Genomic DNA, 21,980 nt, shown 5'->3' with positions numbered 1-21,980 from the left:
AGATTGTCAGAGTGTAGCATAAAGCAAGACATAATATATGTGTTTACGAAAAAACACCTTTAAATATAAAGAAATGTATAGATTAAAAGTAAATGGAGAAAAATATACTTTCCTGACACTGATCAAATGAAAGGAGTAGCTATGTTAATTTCAGACAGAGCAGACTTCAAAACAAGGAAAAACATCAGATATAAAGGATAAAAGGTTCAATTCTCCAGAAGACATAATCCTTAATGTGCATGCATCTAACCACAGAGTATCAAACTATGAAACAAAAACATGTAAAACTGCAAAAAGAAATAGATGAATCCAAAATCATAGTTGGAGACTTTGACATCCTTCTAACACAAATGGATGATCTCGCAGGCAGAAAAACGGTAAGGACTTAGAGTAACACCATCAGTCAACTAGATATAATTGAGAGCTAGAACTATTTCATTCCACAGCATCAGAATACACATTCTGCTCAAGCTCACATGTAACATTCATGAAGACAGAACTCACTGAGCCATAAAACACATCTTAAAAAGATTAAAAGGATAGAAGTCAAACAATTCCTGTTCTCTGACCACAGTGGAAAAAGCTAGAAATCAATAAAAGAAAGATAACTGGAAAATTCCAAAATATATAAAGATTAAATAGCACATGCTTAAGAAACACAGAAGTCAATAAACTTCAAAACAAATTTAAAATTATTTTAACTACACAAAAATGAGCAGGTCTACTGATAATCAAAATTTATGGGAAACAGTGAAAGCAATACTTAGAGGAAAACTTACTGCATTGAATCCATATATTAGAGAAGAAAGATCTAAAATCACTAATCTAAGCTCCCACTTTAGAAGGGAAAAAAAAAGAACAAATTAAATCCAAAGGAAGCAGAAAAAAAGAAATGATAAAAATTAGAGAAGAAATCAATGAAACTGAATACAGGAAATCACTAGAGAAAATCAACAAAACTAAAGCTGGTTCTTGGAAAGATCAATAAAATGAATCACCTCTAGCCAGCCTAAGAAAACAAAGAGGATACAAATTACTAATATTATAAATGAAAGAGGGCATCATTACAGATTCTATGGACATTACAAGGATAAACAAGGAATGCTATGAACAACTCTAGTTCCACAAATTTGATGACTTATATAAAATAGACCATTCCTTGAAAGACACAATTTACCAAAACTCACACAAGAAATAGATAAATGATTTAGGCCTGTACTTATTAAAGATAATGAATCAGTAATTAATATCCTTCTCATATGTAAGTACTAGAGCCAGATGGGTTATATGGTGAATTCAACCAATCATTTAAGGAAGAAATTTTATTAATTCTCTACAAACTCTTTCAGAGAATAAAAGCAGTGGGAATATTTCCTAACTCATTCTAAGGGGCCAGCATTAACTCTATACCAAAGCCAGACAAGGACATTAAAAGAAAAACACAGGTTATATTTCTTATAAACATAGATGCAAAAATCCTCAATAAAATATGATCAAATCATATCCAACATTGCATAAAAAGAAATATACACCATAACCAAATGAGATTTATCCCAAATATGCAAGGCTGGCTCAACATTCTAAAATAAATTAATGTAATTCATTACATCGAGGGGCAAAAAAAAATTACATGATCATATCAGTAGATGCAGGAAAAACATTTCACAGGATCCATAAAAACTCTCAGTAAACCAGGAATAATGGGGAATTTTCTCAACTTGATAAGATAACCCATGAAAACACACAACTAACATCATATTTAAGAGTGAGAAACTTGAAGCTTTCCCACTGAGATCAGAAAGAAGGCAAGTATATTCCCTCTCACTAATCTTTTTTTTTTCAACATGTATTGGAAATTCTAGCTGATTCAGTAAGAGAAGAAAAGAGTAAAACCTATACAGACTGGGAAGGAAGATAAAACTGTTTTTGTGTATAGAGAACATGACCTTCTATATAGAAAATCTGAGAGAAGCTACAAAAGAATAACTCCTGAAACTAATAAGTGACTACAGCAAGATTGCGAGATAAAAAGCTTATATAGAAATTCAACCAATTTCCTCTATACCAGCAATTAAAATGGCAAGTTTGCAATTAAAATCACAACATGATTTATATTCGCACCCTCAAAGATTAAATAGTTAAGTATAAATCTGGGTAAGTATATATGAAAACTGTATAAGGAGAATACAAAACTAAACTCTGCTGAATAGAATTAAATAACTAAATAGATGGAGAGAATTAAAGAACTAAATAAACATTCACATTTTTGGATAAGAAAATTCAATATTGTCAAGATATTAGTTCTTCCTAATTTGATCTACAGATTCAATGCAATCCCAGTAAAACTTTGAGCAAATTATTAGTGGACTTCTAACAAACTGATCCTCATGTTTTTATGGTGAGGCAAAGGACCCAGAATGGCCAGCATGACATTAAAGAGAAGAAAAATGTTGAAGTACTGACATTCTATGACTTCAAGTCTTACTATAAGGCTACAGTAATCATGAAAGTGTATTATTGATACACAAACAGATAAATGGAACAGAACAGATGTGTGGGTCTATTTCTGGTCTAGTCAACTGATCTTTGACAAGTAGCAAAGCCAATACAATGGAGCAAAGTTAGTCTCAACAAATTGTATTGAGACAAGTGGAGATCCCATAAGCAAAAAAAATTAATCTAGTACAGACTTTATAACCTTCAGAAAAATTAACTCAAGATGGATCACAGACCTTAAAGTGAAATGCAAAACTATAAAACTCACCAAAGACAACATAGGAGAAAGCTCACACGACTGTATGGTGATGACTTAGATACAACAGCAAAGGCACAACCCAGGAAAGAAATAATGTACAAGCTGGACTTCATTAAAATTAAAAACTACTCCATGAAAGAAAATGTCAAGAGAATGAGAAGCCACAGAATAGGAGAAAACTGTTTCCAAAAGACATATGTGACAGAGGCATGTTACTAAATATATATAAAGAACAATTTAAACTCAAGAAAATTAAACAAAAACAATTAAAAAATGGTACCAAACTTTAACAGACACCTCTCCAAAGAAAACGTACAGGTGACAAATGAACATGAGAAGATGCTCCACATTCTATGCCATTAGCTAAATGAAAATCAAAACAACAATGCAAATTCAAACAACCATTACATACTTGTTAGAATGGCCAAAATCTGGACCATATATAACACTACATGATGATGAGGATGTGGAACAACAAGAACTCTCATTCATTACTGGTAAGAATACAAATGATATATCCACTTTGGAAGAGACGCTGGTGGTTTCATGCAAACTGAACATACTGAGCTGAACAAAAGCAAACATTTGGTTTTCCCATATGATCCATCATCAGTCACACTCCTTGGTATTTGCCCAAAGGAGATGAAGACTTATGTCCACACAAAAACCTGAACACAAATGTTTATAGCATCCTTTATTTATAATTGCCAAAACTAAAAACAACCAAAATGTCCATCAGTGGATGAATGTATATGGTACATCCAGACAATCAAATATTATTCAGTTCTTAGAAGAAATGGGCTATCAAACCATAAAAAGACATGTAGGATCCTTAATTAAATATTGCTAAGTGAAAGAGGTCAATATGAAAATTGTGTATATTGTATGATCCAACTATATGATATTCTAGCATAGGCAAAAGTATGGAGAGAGCATAAAGATCATAGTGGATGTCAGGGGTTAGTAAGTCAGGGAGATGAATAGACCAAGCACAGAGGATATTTAAGGCAGTGAAAGTACTGTGTATGATACTATAATGATTGTTACATGTCATTAAACCTTTGTCAAAAGCCATAGAATGAATGTACAACAAGAGTGAACCCTAATGTAAACTATGGACTGTAGGTGTTAATGAGATGTCAGTATAGGTTCATCTGGTCGGGGATGTTGATAACAGGGGAAGATAGTCATGTGTTAGGGAAAGAGGTTATGGGAAGCCTCTTAATTTTGCTGTGAACCTAAAATTGTTCTAAAAAATGAAGTCTTAAAAAAAACTAAAACCAATTGTTTCCACATTTTTTCTTTTTCTTATTACAAATAAATTGTGTAGAAGTCCACATACCATAGGTTTCTAATGCTAGTTTCCCAATGCTTTACACCTGTATCTCAATGTATTTATTTTAACATCTCTGTATCAGATCAATTCCTTAATAACTAAAAGAGATCAGTGCAAATGTCATTATAAATTATTTGCCAGTCATGGTGGGAGCTCATTTGAAAATGTCAATTATTAGCTCATTTATTAAATTATTTGCACACAATTTTTCTTTCCTTTAAGGTTCTGCTCAATATAATACTTCTGTGTAGAAACTTAGATTAATGGAAAACTATCACTATGTTAAAATGCCTTTTCTACCCAGATTAACCTGATAAATCTGTGGAATTAAAAAATAACATTTCAATGGGATATTTGATGGATTTGTAAGCTAACTTCATAGAATATCAACTAATATATTTACATATGAAAATATGCAAGAATATCAAATAAATATGAAGCAGGAATTGTTATATGAACTAACACCAATCTTTAAAGCTATAAAATTCAAAGTATACTACTGATGCAGGTAGAGACTGTGATTGTAGGTAGAATGAGGAGTGTACTTTCACTCTTTATACTTATATTTGTCACTGTAGATTCTTTTTGACAAGAATGTATTTGGATATTATCTACAATTTAAGAAATTTAAAAGATAGAACTATTTGCTAACATTTATGAGAACTTGTTATATGGCATTGTTCTAGGTGTTTTCATACGTCTTTTCTCACTGAAGTCTCACAACCTTATTGTCTATGTTTCAGAAGAGAAAATGATGTTACATAATAATGAAAGAATAATTGTGATTGAAATTTTATATGAACAGAATAAGTGATAATATTATTAAATAATGTAATTCCCTATGAAAATAATGGTTTTGCTTTGGATTTGTTTCTGAATTTATTTTTGGAAAATTCTGGAAATCATAAATCTCTGAGAAAAGTTCCAATATATAAATAGTTAAAGCTCTTATTAAGGTTAATCAAAATCACTTTACAAGCACCTGGGAAGAGCAGTTAAATCTTTTTTTTCCCCTGTAAAATTTGCCAAATCCATTTGCTAATAATGGTATGAAATTTTATTATTGTAACTCTGAGGAGAAAATATGTTCCTGGCCTGGGGCAAATAACATTTGAAGCAGAAATCAGTCAAAGGAAGAAATAAAGTGGGAGAAACCTGCTTATTGCCTTCAAGTAGTTGTCTACTTCTGCTCACCTGTGTTTCTCAGGACCCAGCTGCAAAAAGACATCCCACCCAGCCTCTCTGGTCCAGATATGCCCCCGCCCCACAACCCTTGTAATCACCTATTGATACAGAGATGGACTACTTCTCTCCACCCCTTGGAAACACCTGTCGATATGAAGATATAATAAGGCCAGGTGAGAGATTCTGGAAACACTGCAATTTTACCCACAATTATGAAGTAATATTTGACACTAAACCTCATTAGGATGAAATATAATTATATTTGTGAAGTTTTCTTTTCTGTTTGGGGCAGAATTATTAAATTTCACTGTTAAATTTTCTACACAAATACAGTCAGTCCTCATTTTATAGTGTTTTTGCTTCAGTCTGCTTTGCAGATGGTTCTTTTTTACATATCAGAGGTTTGTGGCAACTCTTCTTTAAGCAAATCTTCTGTCACCATTTTTCCAACAGCATTTCCAAAACTTAATGTTTCTATGTTACAATTCTCACAAAATTTGAAACTTCATTATTTTATCTGTTATTGTCATCTGTGATGTTATTATTGTTACTATTTCAGAGCAACACAAACTCCATCCATATAAGATGGTAAATGTAATCAATAAATGCTGTGTGTGTTCTGACTGTTCCACCAACTGGCTGTTCCTCTCCTTTCTCTCCTCAGGCCTCCCGATTGCCTGAGACACAACAATATTGAAATTAGGCCCATTGATAACCCTACAATGATCTCTAAGTGTTCAAGTGAAAGGAAGTTTCATGTGTCTCTCAAATTAAATTAAATGTTGGAAATGATAAAGCTTAGTGAAGAGTCTTGCCTGAGAGTTTCAGCCCTGGGCAAGTTCATTCTGGATTTAATGAGATGGAAAAATGACAATGGGACATTGTGGGTAAAAGTGTTTATTCTCCTGGGGGCAGGTCAAATGCTAGAATCTGTCCTCCTCAGGGCCAGTCAGTCTGCCTCTAGACCTCTCTGGGGCCTCACAGCCCCGCAGCACTGGGCAGAGCTCCTTAGAGTCAATAATAACTCATTGCCTGCACATGTGCAAGCGTGCACCTACGAGCATTGCACGTGCACAGTGGGCAAGCAGACCAGGGACAGGTGAGAATCCTGGCCATGGAAACTCCCATTTTCTGTACAGTGAGGAAGGCATATTAAAAACTGAGATAGGCAAAAAGCTAAGCTCTTTCACCAAACTGTTAGCCAAGTTGTGAAGACAAAGGAAAGATTCCTGAGTGTCAAGAAAGCAAAACAGACTCATTACTGATATGGAAAATTTCCAGTGGTCTCCACAGAAGATCACACCAACCACAACATTCCCTTAAGCCAAAGCTTAATCAAGAGAAAGGGCCTAATTCCTTTCAATTCCATGAAAGCTGAGAGAGGTGAGGAAGCTAGATAAGAAAAGTCTGAAACTAGCAGAGGTTGATTGATGAGATTTAAGGAAAGAAGCCATCTCCATAATGAAAAAGTGCAGGTGAAGCAGCAAGTGCTGATTCAAAAGCTGCAGCAAAATATCTGGAATATCTAGCTAAGATAATTACATTAAATTATACTAAATTACAAATTTTCAATGTAGATGAAACAGTCTTATATTGAGTTAGAAGAAGATGTCATGCATGATTTTTTTTATAGTTAGAGAGAAGTCAATTCCTGGCTTAAAAGCTTCAAAGCTTCAAAACCCAGAATGACTCTCCTGTTAGGGATTAATGCAGATGGTGTCTTGGGAAGCCAATGTTCATTTGCCATTCCAAAAATCCTATGACCTGTAAGAATTATGCTAAATTTACTCTACCTGTGTTCGATGAATGGGACAACAAAGCCTGGATGACAGCACATCTGTTTGCAATATGGTTCACTGAACATGTTAAGCCCACTATTAAGACCTACTACCCAGAAAAAGAGATTCCTTTCAAAATATTACTGCTCATTGGCAATGCCCTTAGTAAGAGCTCTGTCGGAGATGTACAATGAGATTAATGTTATTTTCATGCCTGCTAACACATCCACTCTGTAATTCATGGATCAAAAAATAATTTTGACTTTTAAGTCTTATTATTTAAGGAATATATTTCATAAGGCTATCACTGTCACAGATGGTGATGTCGCTAATGGATCTGGGCAAAGTAAATCGAAAACATTCTGGAAAGGAATGACCATTCTAGATGCCATTATGTACATTTGTGATTCATGGGAAGAGGTCAAAATACCAATATTCACAGGAGTTTGGAAAAGGTTGATTCCAGTCCTCATGGATGACTTTGAGAGGCTCAAAACTTGAGTGGTGAGAGTATCTGCAGATGTGGTGGAAATAGCAAGAGAACTAGAATTAGAAGTGAAGCCTGAAGATGTGACTGAATTGCTGCGATCTCATGATGAAACTCAAACAGATGAGGAGTTGCCTCTTACAGATGAGAAATGAAAGTCGTTTACTGAGATGGAATCTACTCCTGGTGAAGATATTGTAAAGGTTGTTGAAATGACAACAAAGGATTTAGAATATTATGTAAGCTTAATTGATAAAACAGCAGCAGGATTTCAGAGGACTGACTTCAAGTTTGAAAGAAATTCTACTGTGGGTAAAATGCTATCAAAGAGCATCACATGCTCCAGAGAAGTCATTCATGAAAGGAAGAGTCAATCCATACAGCAAACTTCATTGTAGTTTTATTTTAAGAAATTGTCACAGCCACCCCAACCTTCAGCAGCACCACCTTTGGAGTAACCCTGCATGTTAAAAAATAATTCAAAGCGTCTATCAGTATTTAGGAGTTACTCTAATTTTGATCAACTGATTTCTATCTTCTAACTGAATAGTATTAAATATCACTTCCAGAGTTCAAAAGCAATTTCTGTACTGAATATTGAAATATAAAAGAGTAATTCACATTTTGAAGAAAAAATCTCTCAGATGTTAATTCCAAATGAGAGTGAAATAAAAATAAAACAATTTTTATTTTAATGTTTCTAAAATTGGGTTTAAAGAATAATTTTGATTACCAGGATAATTCGATTATATTTTTAACTTACATCAGAACAAATAATGTTTTCATCTTGCTGAAATGGAAGATTTATTAAATCAGTTCATTTCATTCATTTATATAGGTCGATCATGTTTTAAGTGTCTTTCTTACATCAAGAAATCACTGAAACCACTTGGGACTGCTGTCCACGCTTATTTGACAGCTATACTTGACTTAAACCCATGTGAATTACCGGTTTGTCTCAGTCCCACCCATCAGTCACACATAGCTCTGGTGCTGGTGATACTGCACTATGTGTGTGCACATGTGTGAGTGTCCACGACTCTGGGCTTTCAATACTGTGTGAAAATTATCAAAAAGTCATAGCCAAAGAGAAGGAATCATTCTCTTTAGTAGCAAACCAGTAAAAAGAACCCAAGTTTTTGAAGTTTTACAGAGAGTGATGATCTAGAAATCATAGAAAACAGAACAGTTTATAGCTTGAAAATTGAAGATCTTCACCATGTTATAACTGAAGGGTTTGACAGATGAAGAGAAAAGGATCTGATAAACTAAGACCAGTTTTGATAAGTAAAAAAGTTTATGTCTAAGACACTGGTTATTTTCTTACTTTTTTAAAAATTAAGTTATCATTGATATACAATCTTATGAGGGTTTCACATGAACAACACTGTGGTTTCAACATTCATCAATATTATCAAGTCCCCGCCCATCCCCTTTACAATCACTATCCATGAATGTGATGCTGGTTATTTTCAACATGAAATAGCTTCATGTATATCATGAAAAGGTAGTTCAAAATGAGTTTGACTATGCAAAAGAATGGCTGCAGAAATGCAAGAATTGTTGTAGTGTAAAATAAGTGAAAATATAGGGTAAAAAAATCTCACCATAATGCAGCCAAAAAGTATACTAAAAATTTTCCTTCAATAATGTTTTATGAAAGATAACTGAATAACTTTCAGTGCTAATGAAACAGCCTTCTACAAGTTCTATATTCCTATAAAAGGAATGAAAAAATCCAAAAACATTAACATAACTGAGCAGAGGGCATCATCAGATGGTAAGTATGCTAAGACCAGGCTTAGTATTCCTGGCCACAGGCCCACCCAGGATAAAGGTGGCAATAATTTTAAAAAGTCAACATCTGAAATGTTAAACAACTTTTGTGTATATTATTACAAATGGCAGAAACCAAACAAAACATTTTTAGCTGTATTAATAACCACTCTACCAAGAATGAAAGCTCCACATAGGCTAGCCAGACTGAACTTCATGTAAAATATATTTCCAAAATTTACTTTTCACTAAACATGGAATCAGTGTGAAAGCTGTGTGACTAAGGAAATTGATGTCCCGAGGGGAGTCACGATTAACATATTCTTGAAGTTGCTGCTTCCTGTATTTAGCAGAGTGTTGGATTTTGATCTTGGGAATGTCACTAGTGCAGTTGGGAATGAGATTTTAGTTTACAGTGAAACTGTAAACTGAACTGTAACCGTAAACTGTAAGTTCAAAGTGAATCTGAATTGCCAGTGGGTTTCAGCCCCCTGGCAAGTTCACTATGGATTCAATGTGACCAAAGAAATGACAGTAGAACGTTCTTGGGGCAAAAGGGTTTATTATCCAGCTTGTTCTCTGGGCAATAGGTCCAGCACTAGTGTCTCTGCCTCTGCCCAGAGCACTGGGCCGAGCTCTCTATATAGTGTAATAATAGCTCATTGCCTATGGGTGTGGAAGCAGTAGTCTAGCAAAAGACCAGTTCCATCATCAGGTGGTTTAAGTTCAGTGAGGATCCTGGCCATAGGAACCCCAACTTCCCCACAAAGACCTTAAAGGATTTTGCTATATAGAGATATCAAAATTTACTACTTCTACCAAGTTTATTAGCCAAATACATAATTTAAAATGGCAAAAAATTAATTTGGGGATTGGCAATTTTATAGTGAGTTGGAGTTAAACATGTAAAATAACTAGGAATAGATGAATTCAGTGACAATGATGATAGTATTGTGAACAAGGATAAAAATTTTACCATAGACACCATGGTGAAACATGTGATCAGCAAAACCTAAACAAGGTACATCTGTTAGTACTCATTTAAATATAGGCTGCTTAGACAAAGCGATGTTGAAAGAGTCAGAGGATACTAGAAGAAGTCTGTTAAAGGTAATCTATCACTTGAGGAACCTACCTTAGACTATTATCAGCTGTTATCTTCAATTTAGCAAGTGCTAAATGATAGCATCGATGTATTCACTTCTTTGAGATCTTCAATCAAAATGATAGAACACTTCATTCTATTGCATTATATGTGCACAACACTTAGTTCAGTTTGATTTGATTTTTTTCAAATCTTGCTTTACATCTTAATATTTTCCAACTTTAGAACTTTTTTAGCAATTTATTACAATATAAAAAGACTATTAATATATATAATCTTTCTATATCACACTCAGTGTGAATATTCATATCTTCCCCTCAGATTATTTTAAATGCATTTGGTCCCAAGGCTTTTAGATAAAAGAATGTGGACCTATTTTTACCTGCCTGGACCCAAAAACCTTAAGAAATTGACACTGTAGTACTAAATGATATCTCGAGTGCATTGCTTTGACAAATTTGCTGGATGAATTTGCAGTGATTCCCCTACCTAGCAATCAGTACTTATACCAGAACCACAGATCTGCAGATCCTAATATGCACTCCATGGATGTATCAGATTGACAAATTACTCTTGACATTTATGATCACTTTAGACAGGTTAGCTTTTAATCCTGTAGTTATCTCCACTCATAAACACCTGAAAATTCTCAAATATTAATAAATCTTCACATGTTCAAGCTGTCTGACTTTATGTCCAAATTAACTACTGTACACTTCACCAAAAAATATTTTCTTTGTGACCAAAGACTGAAACTCCAGCCAAGTCAAAACGGAATGGGATTGAGAAACATTTGAGAGTGGATGAGGAGGATATGTTTATATCACTGCAAAATTATTTCATATTTTAGCTTCTAGTTCCCTTCAGGCTGAAAAACACAAGTATAATTTACCTCTAATCTATTACTTGGTTTATAGAAAAAGATAGAAGATTTTCTTAAATTCTGATCTTGTGATATTTTTAGTATTTAATATGTTTTAAAGATTTGTCTTCAGAAGACTTCGCTTCTTGCAATTACAGAGTTTCCCTTACAATTTCCAAATGAAAACATCACTACATGCTCTCTGATATCCAAATACAATGATGTCTGGGTGGGAAGGGACTGTTGTGGCTGGGTACCATGCATAATCTGAACTGGTTTGTACATTGTCAGTATAGACTGCGTAAATCGTAAAACCATATGTCTTGCCAATGGGTTTCAGCCCCTGGCAAGTTCACTATGGATTCAATGTGACCAAAGAACTGACAGTAGAATGTTCTCAGGGTAAACTTTATTTCAACAGTGGCAGGTCAGTCACTAAAATCCCATTCACTCAGAGTGAGTCTGCATGCAGCAAGCCAGTCTCTGCCTCTGGGCCTCTCTGCACGCACAGCCATCCTCTGGGCCTCTGTCCTCAGGGCTGCCACCACTCCAGCCTCTGCTCTGCTCTCCTGCATCCTCACAGCCCTGCCACAGTGTTGCCCAGAGTACTGGGCAGAGCTCTTTTTATAGAGTCAATAGCAATGTACTACTCACACTTGTGTAGTGAGCTAGCCAACCAGATCCAGGTGAGAATCCTGGCCACAGAACTTTCATTTTATCCACACTTCACCCCTCCAGGATTCTTTCCTATCAATCTATGTGTCCTCAGTTCTCTTCAATGATCCCTGTGCAAGGAAGCTAGAACACTGTAATCAAACTCCACAACAACATAATACAATATACAAATAACAGAAATTATAAATTATAATAACCTTCAAGTCTGAGGCGATCCATTGCCACTAAGTGGTCATCCTGGCTGTATTCAAACCAGTTCTACTCAAATGAGTTAACCAAAAGAACCATGGGTAGGCTTTACAACACCCTCTTTGTCCAGTCTCTCCAGCAAAAAGTCTTGTAGGCACACAGGCTGGACTCGTGGCTCTGTCTCTGGCCTCTGCCTCTTTGGTCATATGGCTGGAACTACTGCTCTGCTTTCAGTTGTTGCCACAGCTCTAGTAAGATCCTATTTAACTTCCCAACTAATTTCCTTCTATCTGCTCCTGGCCATATTAAATCAACCCATATCTGGGTCCTTGTAACCTTCATGGGGTCCTTTAAAATCTTCTTGTGAGTAGCACACCTTATTTATTTCCATGTTCTCATTGCTTTAGCATTTCCTAAGTCTGCTACTGTACGTGTCACCTCGCTTATGGGATGCCCTAAGTGAGGGGAAAGAATGGCCACTAGAGACCCAAAGAGGAATGTGGGAGCTGTTTGAAGTCCAATATTTCTCATCCCAGTAGTGAAAATCTCTTTATCTGGGCCATTATTCTCTGGACTATAGACGGCATTTCTTATGCCCAGCTCTTGTAGCACCTGTTGGAGCTCAGCATATGTTTGCCATCTAACAGGAGAAGATGGTAGATCACCCTGATTGGGCCACACAGCACAAAGTGCAGCCAGAAGTCAATTGGGAAGGAGTGATTCCCTGGGGTCTGATGTGCACTTTGTAACCACTGCCTCAAGCATCATCAGCAAAGCCAGCTTTCCCCACTCTGATCCTGACAGACCAATTCCATCCAGCCCTAAGTCCCACAGACACAGGAACCAAGCAGATATTGACTCTGAGGGCTTCTGCCTAAACTGGGAGCCCAAATACACCAGTTCAGCCTGAGTACAGGGGCGGACCATAGAGTGCTCCATGACCTGGGGAGGGGGCTGCTCCTCTCCTTGGGGAACTCTCAGCTGCAGGGTCTTTATTTTCTTTACAACCACTAGGTCATTCTTTCCCAACTCCTCCATTTTCGGGGCTGATGGTACCTTTCTCTCCCCTCCCCCGAGTGCCTCCTCTACTATAGTGCCTCACAGCAGTGCTAGCTCAGTCTTCAGCAGCTCTCTTACCTCCACCTCAATTCTTCACAGCTGGCATTCTCGTGTCACCTCCAGCTCTGCTTCCCTCAGGAGTTTGTCTTTTTCCTTGATGGCCTTTTCCTCCTTCAGATCACCTGGCAGTGCTGCCATCTCATTCTGTAAGGAATCTTTTGCCTCTCCAATGGCACCTCGCTGCCGGTATTCTTGTGCTGCCTCCTCTTGTAACAATGCCATTTCCTTCTTCAGGGAATCCACAGCAGTTTGCAGCTCATGTTCTCGCGTGGCCATTTCTTGGGTCTTTTTCAGGAGCATGTCCTCCTCTTCTGTAGACTTTTTTTAATCCTGTGAGAAGCAGCCAACCCAAAGTACCTGGTGCCTCATGGGAACTTTGTCTCTCAAAAGACCTACTTACTATACCAAGGGCTACCCTTACTGCCTCAGGTACCACCTCCGCTTGTCTCCCTGGGGTGGGGCCCAGCCCTCTCGGAGGCAAGCCACCTCAGACAACATAGCCACTGGGGGACAATCCACTGTCTCCCCATTCACAGGGGCAGATCGCTGAAGCACCCCTCCCATCAGGGCAGCCTGTCTTTTTCCTTGGTCAACGATGAATCCTGCTGACTATGCCAATTGTCTTGCCAATGGGTTTCAGCCCCGGGCAAGTTTGCTATGGATTCAATGTGACCAAAGAAATGACAGTAGAATGTTCTTGGGGTGAAAGGGTTATACCCAACTTTATTTCTATGGTGGCAGGTCAATCACTAAACTCTTGTCCATTCAGAACGAGTCTGCATGCAGCAAGCCAGTCTCTGCCTCTGGGTCCCTCTGTCTACACAGCTATCCCACACAGCCGTCCTCTAGGCCTCTCTGCACAGTCGTCCCACAGAGCTGTCCCCTGGGCCTCTGTCCTTGGTGCTACCACCACTCTAGCCTCTGCTCTGCTCTCCTGCCACCTCACAGCCATGCCACCATGTTACCCAGAGCTCTGGGCAGAGCTCTTCATATAGAGTCCATAGCAATGTATTACCCACATGTGTGTAGTAAGTTAGTCAGCCAGGGCCAGGTAAGAATCCTGGCCACAGGAACTTTCATTTTAACCACACCATATTTCTCAAATTTCTTTGCAGCCATGATTCTAAATATGTGGACAAAGGTACCAACAGGAGACTGGAAAGCAAAAAATTAGAAGTGCTTGCAATAAATTGATATATCTTGCTAGCACAGTTGGGGATATTTAGTTTTATCTGGGATGAATCAGGAAGATATTATGATGTCTGGTTTCTATTTATTACTTATTTTGTTCCTTGTTTATCTAGTACTTAATAAGTTCCAGATGATTTTTATATTAACTCATTTAATCCTCATAACAACTTTACAAGATAGTCACAATTACTGTTCTCATTTTATAAGAGAGAACTGAAGCACAGCTGATTTCCTAATGAGGCCAAGGTCTCAGAATTAATGAAAGGTGAAGGCAAGATTTGAACTTAGTTAAGCCTGCTTCAGAGTCTATGGCCTCAACCACTATGCTACGACACATTTTAGTTATCTTTCCTAGCATCCCTATAAACTAAGATACTGAGTAAAAGTGTCAGGGCATTAACGGGATTTCTAGAAAAATTTTAGAAAGAAAGAATTTCAGAAACGTATTATTAGTGTGGTTGTTTATTCACCTTGGTGTCTATCATTCCCAGCTATGCAGTATCTAAACCTTGGCTATTTGGGAGATTCTAAGAACTATTCAATATTGTCTTTTCTTTATTAACTAGCATATGGATTATTGCCTAAAACTAAATAATTGTAAGCAATACCAAAATTGGTCACAAAGGAGCTTGCAAGAAAGACACTCTCAAGAAAATCAAGTATTCATGATTTCACAAGGTTGAGATTAATTCACTGATGAATCAATTAACATAAAAGGATAAGACACTAGTAATCCATGGCATGTGTTAGCAAAATATTCACATAAACTATTACTTAGGGTCACCTGCAATGAATTGCCTATCGAGAGCTAGGCTTTAACTGATTTAGTGGCCTTTTGATCAATGATCATGACAGGTTTACACAGGGCAGTCAGGTTGAGGGATGGAGATCTGGCAGTTTCTCACTCTGCTCCAAAGAGAGTGACCAGTTCGCAGTTTAAATTCTCATCTCAAAGACTGTTGAGAACACTGGAATTTTCTTTTCCAATAAATAATCACTTGTCCTTTTAGCTGCAGAGTTTATGTACATATAAATTTAAAAATAAAATCTGACCCTTCAGTTTGGTGAATTATGGCATTTTATTAGTTTCCTAGGGCTGCCTTAAAGTCCTAAAAATGTAGGTAGCTTAAAACAACTGAGATGTATTGTCTCCCTGTTCTGGAGGCTAGAAGTCTAAAATTAAGGTGTCAGCAAAGTCATGTCTCTGACAGCTCTAGAGAATTCCTTCTTGCTTCCTCTAGTTTCCATTATTTGACAGCAATCCTTAGCTTTCCTTAATGTAGACGTAACCCTTAACATGACTGTCTCCTCCCTGTGTGTCTTAACAATGTCTTCCCTCTGTACATGTGTGTCTGTGGCCACCCTAACAATCTCATTTTAACTTTTTTATCTCTGTTAAAACCTACTTCCAGATAAGGTCACCTTCTGAGGTTCTAGGAGTTAGGACTTCAACACATATTTTGGAGGAACACAATTCAATCCATAAGTGTAGACTGAATATATAGTCTTTTCAAGTATTTTAAATTAAAATTAGGACATTTATTAATAAAAAGTGGGATGGTGAAATTTGGAAAGAATCATTTGATAGGAATTCAGTGACACAGATATTATTACCAAATCCCTCCAAAACTCTCTGGTTTATACAAGACTGCTCCTGTCTTTTTTCAGACCAAAAATATGAATTAACATGATGGAATAATCTTGATGAGAATGAAAATTATCCTATACTCCTCTCTTATATTCTTTCATTGCTGCCAGACTATAATAGACATCATATCCAGGACGTTCGGAGGGAGAAATTATAGTCAAACTTGTATAAAATGGTTTATACAACACAATCTCAGGAGTTGCCTCATATATTAGGGCCAGGAACCCACGAGTTATGTGTGGCTTTCTGGAGGTTTCTAAAAGAAAATGAAATAATATAAATGTGTATTTAAGCCAAAGTTATTAATATGGAACATCTACCAGAAGTTCTTGAATGAGAAAGTAGAATTGCTTTTAACTCCTGGTTCATTATCTGAAAGTCATTCATGGCTCATTTTATATGGAATTGAATTCCAGAAATTTCATGATAAAATATAGAGGGAGATATCCAAGCAGTTACAGAGTTGGAATGCTGGAGTTGATAAATAACATATGGTACAACATTCAGCCCTAGCTTTATGACCCCAAGAGAACCCAGAGAAGACTATTTCCCAATGCACTGAGAAATCCAGTGATGAATGGAATAGCAACATTGAAATTCCTTAGAACTTTTATTAACTATATAGGAAATTACTGAAGAGGATTCCATATTTGGAGTTCATTGATTGATTCCTGGAATGACAGAAACAAAGTAATGATTTGATTCCTGGAATGACAGAAACAAAGTAATGACACAAAATTGCTAAGGCAGTTTCTGTTTCTGTCACTCTATCAATCAACATAGGTATCAACTATCAAATGTTAATTAACTTCAGGAATTTTGGTGATAGCCAACTGACAATATTAAGCCCAAGACTAACTGAGTCTCAATAAGATCTTTGATTTACTCAGTTGGAGGCTTGAGAGAAGGCTCTAATCCTGGAGACTAATTTGCATCTCCTTAAATGGCCCTGGATATAATTCCTAGTCCAGATTCAGTTCACAGATAAATAGTTCCTTGAAAGTAGCTGAGGCTGGGTTCTATCTTGGAAGGACAATAAGATAACTCCATAAGTACATCTTCCATCTTGTCTTCCCCACATGGGACTTTCAGCCACTTTTCATTTCCGGAGGAAATGTTAACTGTAAAATACATTTTGCGTGTGGGGGGGAGGGCTGAAAATGTTCTCTGAGCAAACACTAATCCCCAGGAATGGAGAATTTTACAATTGGCTACCAGCCAGAAGAAGGACCTTACTTAAAAGTAGTTTAGTAGTCTTGAGAAACTATTCTATGATAACTTCCTTATTTCTACATTTAATAATTTTTTTATACTTTTTTATTATGAAATAATTATAGATTCACAGGAAGTTTCAAACATAGTATAGAGACCCAGTGTATCTTTCACCAGTTTCTCCCAGTGATTATATCTTATATAATTATAGTGCAATATGGAAACCAGGAATATGACACTGGCACAACATGCGTACTTAGTTCTGTGGCATTCAGTTACATATAACCATGCACAATCAAAATAGAGTTATTCCATCAAGAAAAAAAATCTCCCTTATGCTACCTCCATGTAGTTACATCCATCTCCCTAAATCCCACCATCCTGATTCTTGGTAACCACTAATCTCTTTTCCATTTCCATCAGTAATTTTGTCATTTTGAGAATGTTCTAGGAAGTGAGTTGAAATTATTGACCCATAAAGAGGCCCAGGCTGCTTTGTTGAGTGAAATAATCTGGTTCAAATCAACATATAGAGAGGGTATTCCCATATAATCTCTTGGTGGATAGTCCCCTCCCTGAGAGTTTTGGGGAGCAAAATTGAAAAAAAACCAGGAGAAGCATTGTCTTCCTTTCCTTTCCTTTTTCAACATGCTTTCTTAAAAATGGATTTTGATGAAACAAGTGTATATTATTTTGTAGTATTTTAGCGATCTAAATTAATCTAGGTTGGATTTGATGATTCAAATCATACAGTGCCCCCACTGATCTGCCAACCCACTGTCCTCTGAATGTGGGCTGCTCCTTCTTCCCCCCCATCCTCCACTTGCATCAACCTGTTCATCAGGTCTCAGCACACAAAGCTCATTCCCATGAAGGACTTGTTCTGCTGTCTCAGCTTAGGCAGGCCCCCTTCTTGTGCAGCATCCTCACAGCCTTCCTGTTCCTGCACTGTCACCATAAGCCTGCCCCGCATCACGGCACACATGGTGGCAAGTGTGGCTCACATGGGTCTCTGAGAGTGCATGTTTGTGCTGTGTGTGTCCTGGGCCCAATGCTGGAAAGTTAAGATCATGGAAGATGAAGACCATAGTTTTGTTTTTATTTATTTTTATTCCTTCCCTTATGTCCTGAACTCTGGGCCTGACATGGTGCTGCTTAGTGGAGAAGCAGGGCTTTTGGTGTCTGACCATGGCCTGGGAGTCTGACTCCATCACTTCTTATTTTGTGACTTGCACAGGTTAGTTAATGTCTCTGTGTTTCAGCCTCATCTTGAAAGAGGGTTTTGATATTCATCCCATAGCATACATGTGAGGACTCAACTGAATTATGGACATGAAACATCTAGAATAATGCTCAGAGAGAACAATGTATACAAAGGGTAGGTGCCATTGTCATTCATAGTTTCAAGACTTATTAGACTGAGACTACTAAAGGTAGCACTCTGCCAGGTGGAGCCTCTGAGAAGGAATAAACTGCGGCAGCCAGTGGATTGAACTCAGCAGTTCGGCTGGTGATTGCTCATGAGCCTGGGCTGCTAACACTTCACACCAAGAGTTAGGCTATTCTAAGGGGATTAACTCTATGTCCTGGATAGGGGAATGCAAGAGTGAATGATCATGAGTGGGCCTTTGTTGGGTCCAGATATGTAGGGGGACATTTGAGGCTGAGGCAGTCCTCACTGTTTTCCATGTTCCAACTCATAAAGCACTGAAACCCCCTGGCAATCAGGTAGCTGATGCCCTAGTTCAGGTACAAGTTCTACCAACCAACCCTTTAATAGATACAGCAGATTGGGTGCATGAAAAGAGCAGTCACCTTTGCACCTAGATGAGATGGCATATTGACAAGGATGCTGATTGTCCTTAATATAAAACAACTTGTTAATACAGTAGTGGCATGTCCTGTGTGTTCTAAATAACACCCAAGGCAACTAACAAAGGAGTCTTGGGCCATCAATTGCAGTTCCCAGCTGGTAAGGGAAATTGATAATATTGACTCCCTCCTTCTGCATGAGGATTATAAATATGCTTTGGTTTGTGGGACACTGCATCTGGTCTAATCCAAGCTTTTCCCTGTCTCCCTGCAAACTAGGTCACCACCATTAGCTGAGTACCATGTATAGATACCATGAACTAGACAGTGACCAGGTGTCACATTCCAAATCAATAGGATCTTTTGCCCCCATAAGCCAAACTGGGGGCCTCTGAGTAGGCACCCGATAACATAAAGGCGGCAAAGTTGTGGGCATCAACCATTGCCCCTGCTCTCATGGTGGGTCAATGAGCTATGCTGCTGAGAATACCAAGCGTCCCTGTAAAAGGGATTATTTACTGGAATGTGCAGTGCGTCATCCCACTGGGATGCTGAAGTTAATTCACTGCTCTGGATGTGGGGGAAATTACTCAGTCTCCTCTGGAATCCCCTTGTCCTGCTCCAAGCTGGATATATCAAAATGCACTGTGCCTACAATGGAACACGCATCACTGAGAGAGGGAAGGAAGTGGGGGTCTCAGTCTGCCTTTCCCAGCCAACATATTTGGTATGTACAACCAGGTCAAGTTCCTAAAACTGCCAATCGGCCTTTCCTCAAAGCCAGGTAAGGATGTTCTGGTTTTCATTCGTAAGATTATTTGACCATCTTTGTTCCCTCCATGGGCCTGGAGGATGTTACAGGAGTGGTGGCCTAAGCCTGTCCTTGCTGAACACTGAAATGTCTCTAAAGAGAAAACCTGTCCTACAAGATAGAATGGCCTTGGACATTATCACTGTCTCAAAAGGAGGCCCCTGTGTCATTACTCAAATAAAATATTGTGTGCTTATGCCTGATGAGTCTGCTAAGGTATCATCTTTAGTAAATCACAGAAAGACACAAGTGATGCCTTGAGGGACCTATCCCCTGGCTTAAGGGACTCAGTCAGGTCAGTGGTTTGGCATCATGGGCCTTTTGGCAGAAAAAGTTGTCATCGATTTTGGGAATCATTATTTAAAGCTGTATTTTCTCTTGCATGTCCCTGAATGGTTGCTGAGGCATCTGCCTCCAATGCAGACCCATAGCTGCCAAAAGCAGCCACCTCCATCCTAGTGAAACCCCTTGCTGACTATTCAGGGTACACTGTGGAAGAGAGTGCTGAGTGAGATCATAAGAGCCAGTCACAAAGGATGGAGAGTTACAGGATGTCACCAAGAGGAAATTACCTCCAGCTGGATGTCAGCAATCTGAGGCCCCTTGCCTTCTCCCTTGTCCTTGAAATGTGTGTTCCACTTGCCCACCCTGTACCCAGAAGCTGCCTCAAGAACACAGACTTGAGATAGTGATGTGGTGCTGAGACTACTGGATGGTATATGTGACTTAACCCATTTAAGGCGTCTATATAAACTTACAGGATTCTGTGGGTAGAGGAAGAGATCTACTCATCTTGCCTCCACCCAAGAAAAACATCACAAATTCCCTTGCTCATTAAGTCTGACACCCACCATCCTGGAGTGGCCAGGCTCTGAAGTCAAGTCTCTCCCTGCCCTCTTTCTAGAATCTGGTTTCAGATTATACCCAGGAAGCTACTGAGGAGCTTTTCAACCAACACAAAGTTGCCGGGTGAAGACAAGGATAAATGGAGGGGTAAGGGAAGGAGAAAATTAAAAATATTGATTATTGTCTTGGGTCTAATTTCAGAAAGGAAAAATGTAGGTGCTAGTCAAGCATGTTCCCCCATTTGTTATGTATGCATTTATATTAGTCAATTTTCCTTTTCCCTCTCTTCTTTTTCCTCTATAATTTTATTCTGGGTATAGAGAGTGTTATTAAATATATAATTGAGCCCTATTTACAGTGTTGCAGGATTGCAATTGAATTTGGGGAAGACTTAACACTAGCTAGAGACCGATAGTGATTGTTGAAACATTACCTCAGCCTCAGACAGAAGGGCAAGTGGACTTCATTCTTACAAGGTAAAATTGTGTTGTTTCATTAGAGAAAGACATACTTTTGTTGCTATTACTGTTATTTGAAAGGGGACATTGTACGTGGATGGTGAGTGCTCAAAGTGGTGGGGCAAAGTGTATTCCAAGGATTAGCTTACCCAATATCTACTCTATTCCTCTTCGACTTTATCTTTCAGTAAAACAATATTTCTCAGCCTTCTCTGCCACTAAGGTAGGTTGTAGATGTGGTCTAGGTTAGAACAAACAGTAATCCCAGCATAAGACTTGGAAAGAAGACATGAGCAAAATGGAACACTGCATGTGAGTGGGGAGATGTGGATTTCTTTTAGACATACTGCTAGAATTACCTGGTTCTTCTGGGGTGGAGGGTCACAGTTTGATCTATAGCATCATAAATGGCAAGTGAAATCAATGTGGCAGCCACGATTTTCTGATAGAAGATCTGATGCAGGGGAGAGTTATTTCCCTTGGTTGCAGTTGTTTTATCTATACAGCGTTTGCACCTGACCCTCCAGTTCTGGAGTTTTCATAGGCTACTTAAATAAATGCTAATGAATCTGTTTTTGCAAAACTATCTAGAAAGATGTGGTTATGTGTAACACAGAACCCTAAGCAACACAGAGGGAATAGATTTTCTATGCTACACTAATTGAGAAATCCTTACGTAATAAACATCATTAATCATGGAACACAAATCTAAACTACAATGAGATGTAATCCCAT

Source organism: Manis javanica, chromosome 5, assembly GCF_040802235.1.
Source record: "Manis javanica isolate MJ-LG chromosome 5, MJ_LKY, whole genome shotgun sequence".
Classification (NCBI taxonomy): Eukaryota; Metazoa; Chordata; class Mammalia; order Pholidota; family Manidae; genus Manis; species Manis javanica.
This window is presented reverse-complemented; position numbering follows the sequence as displayed.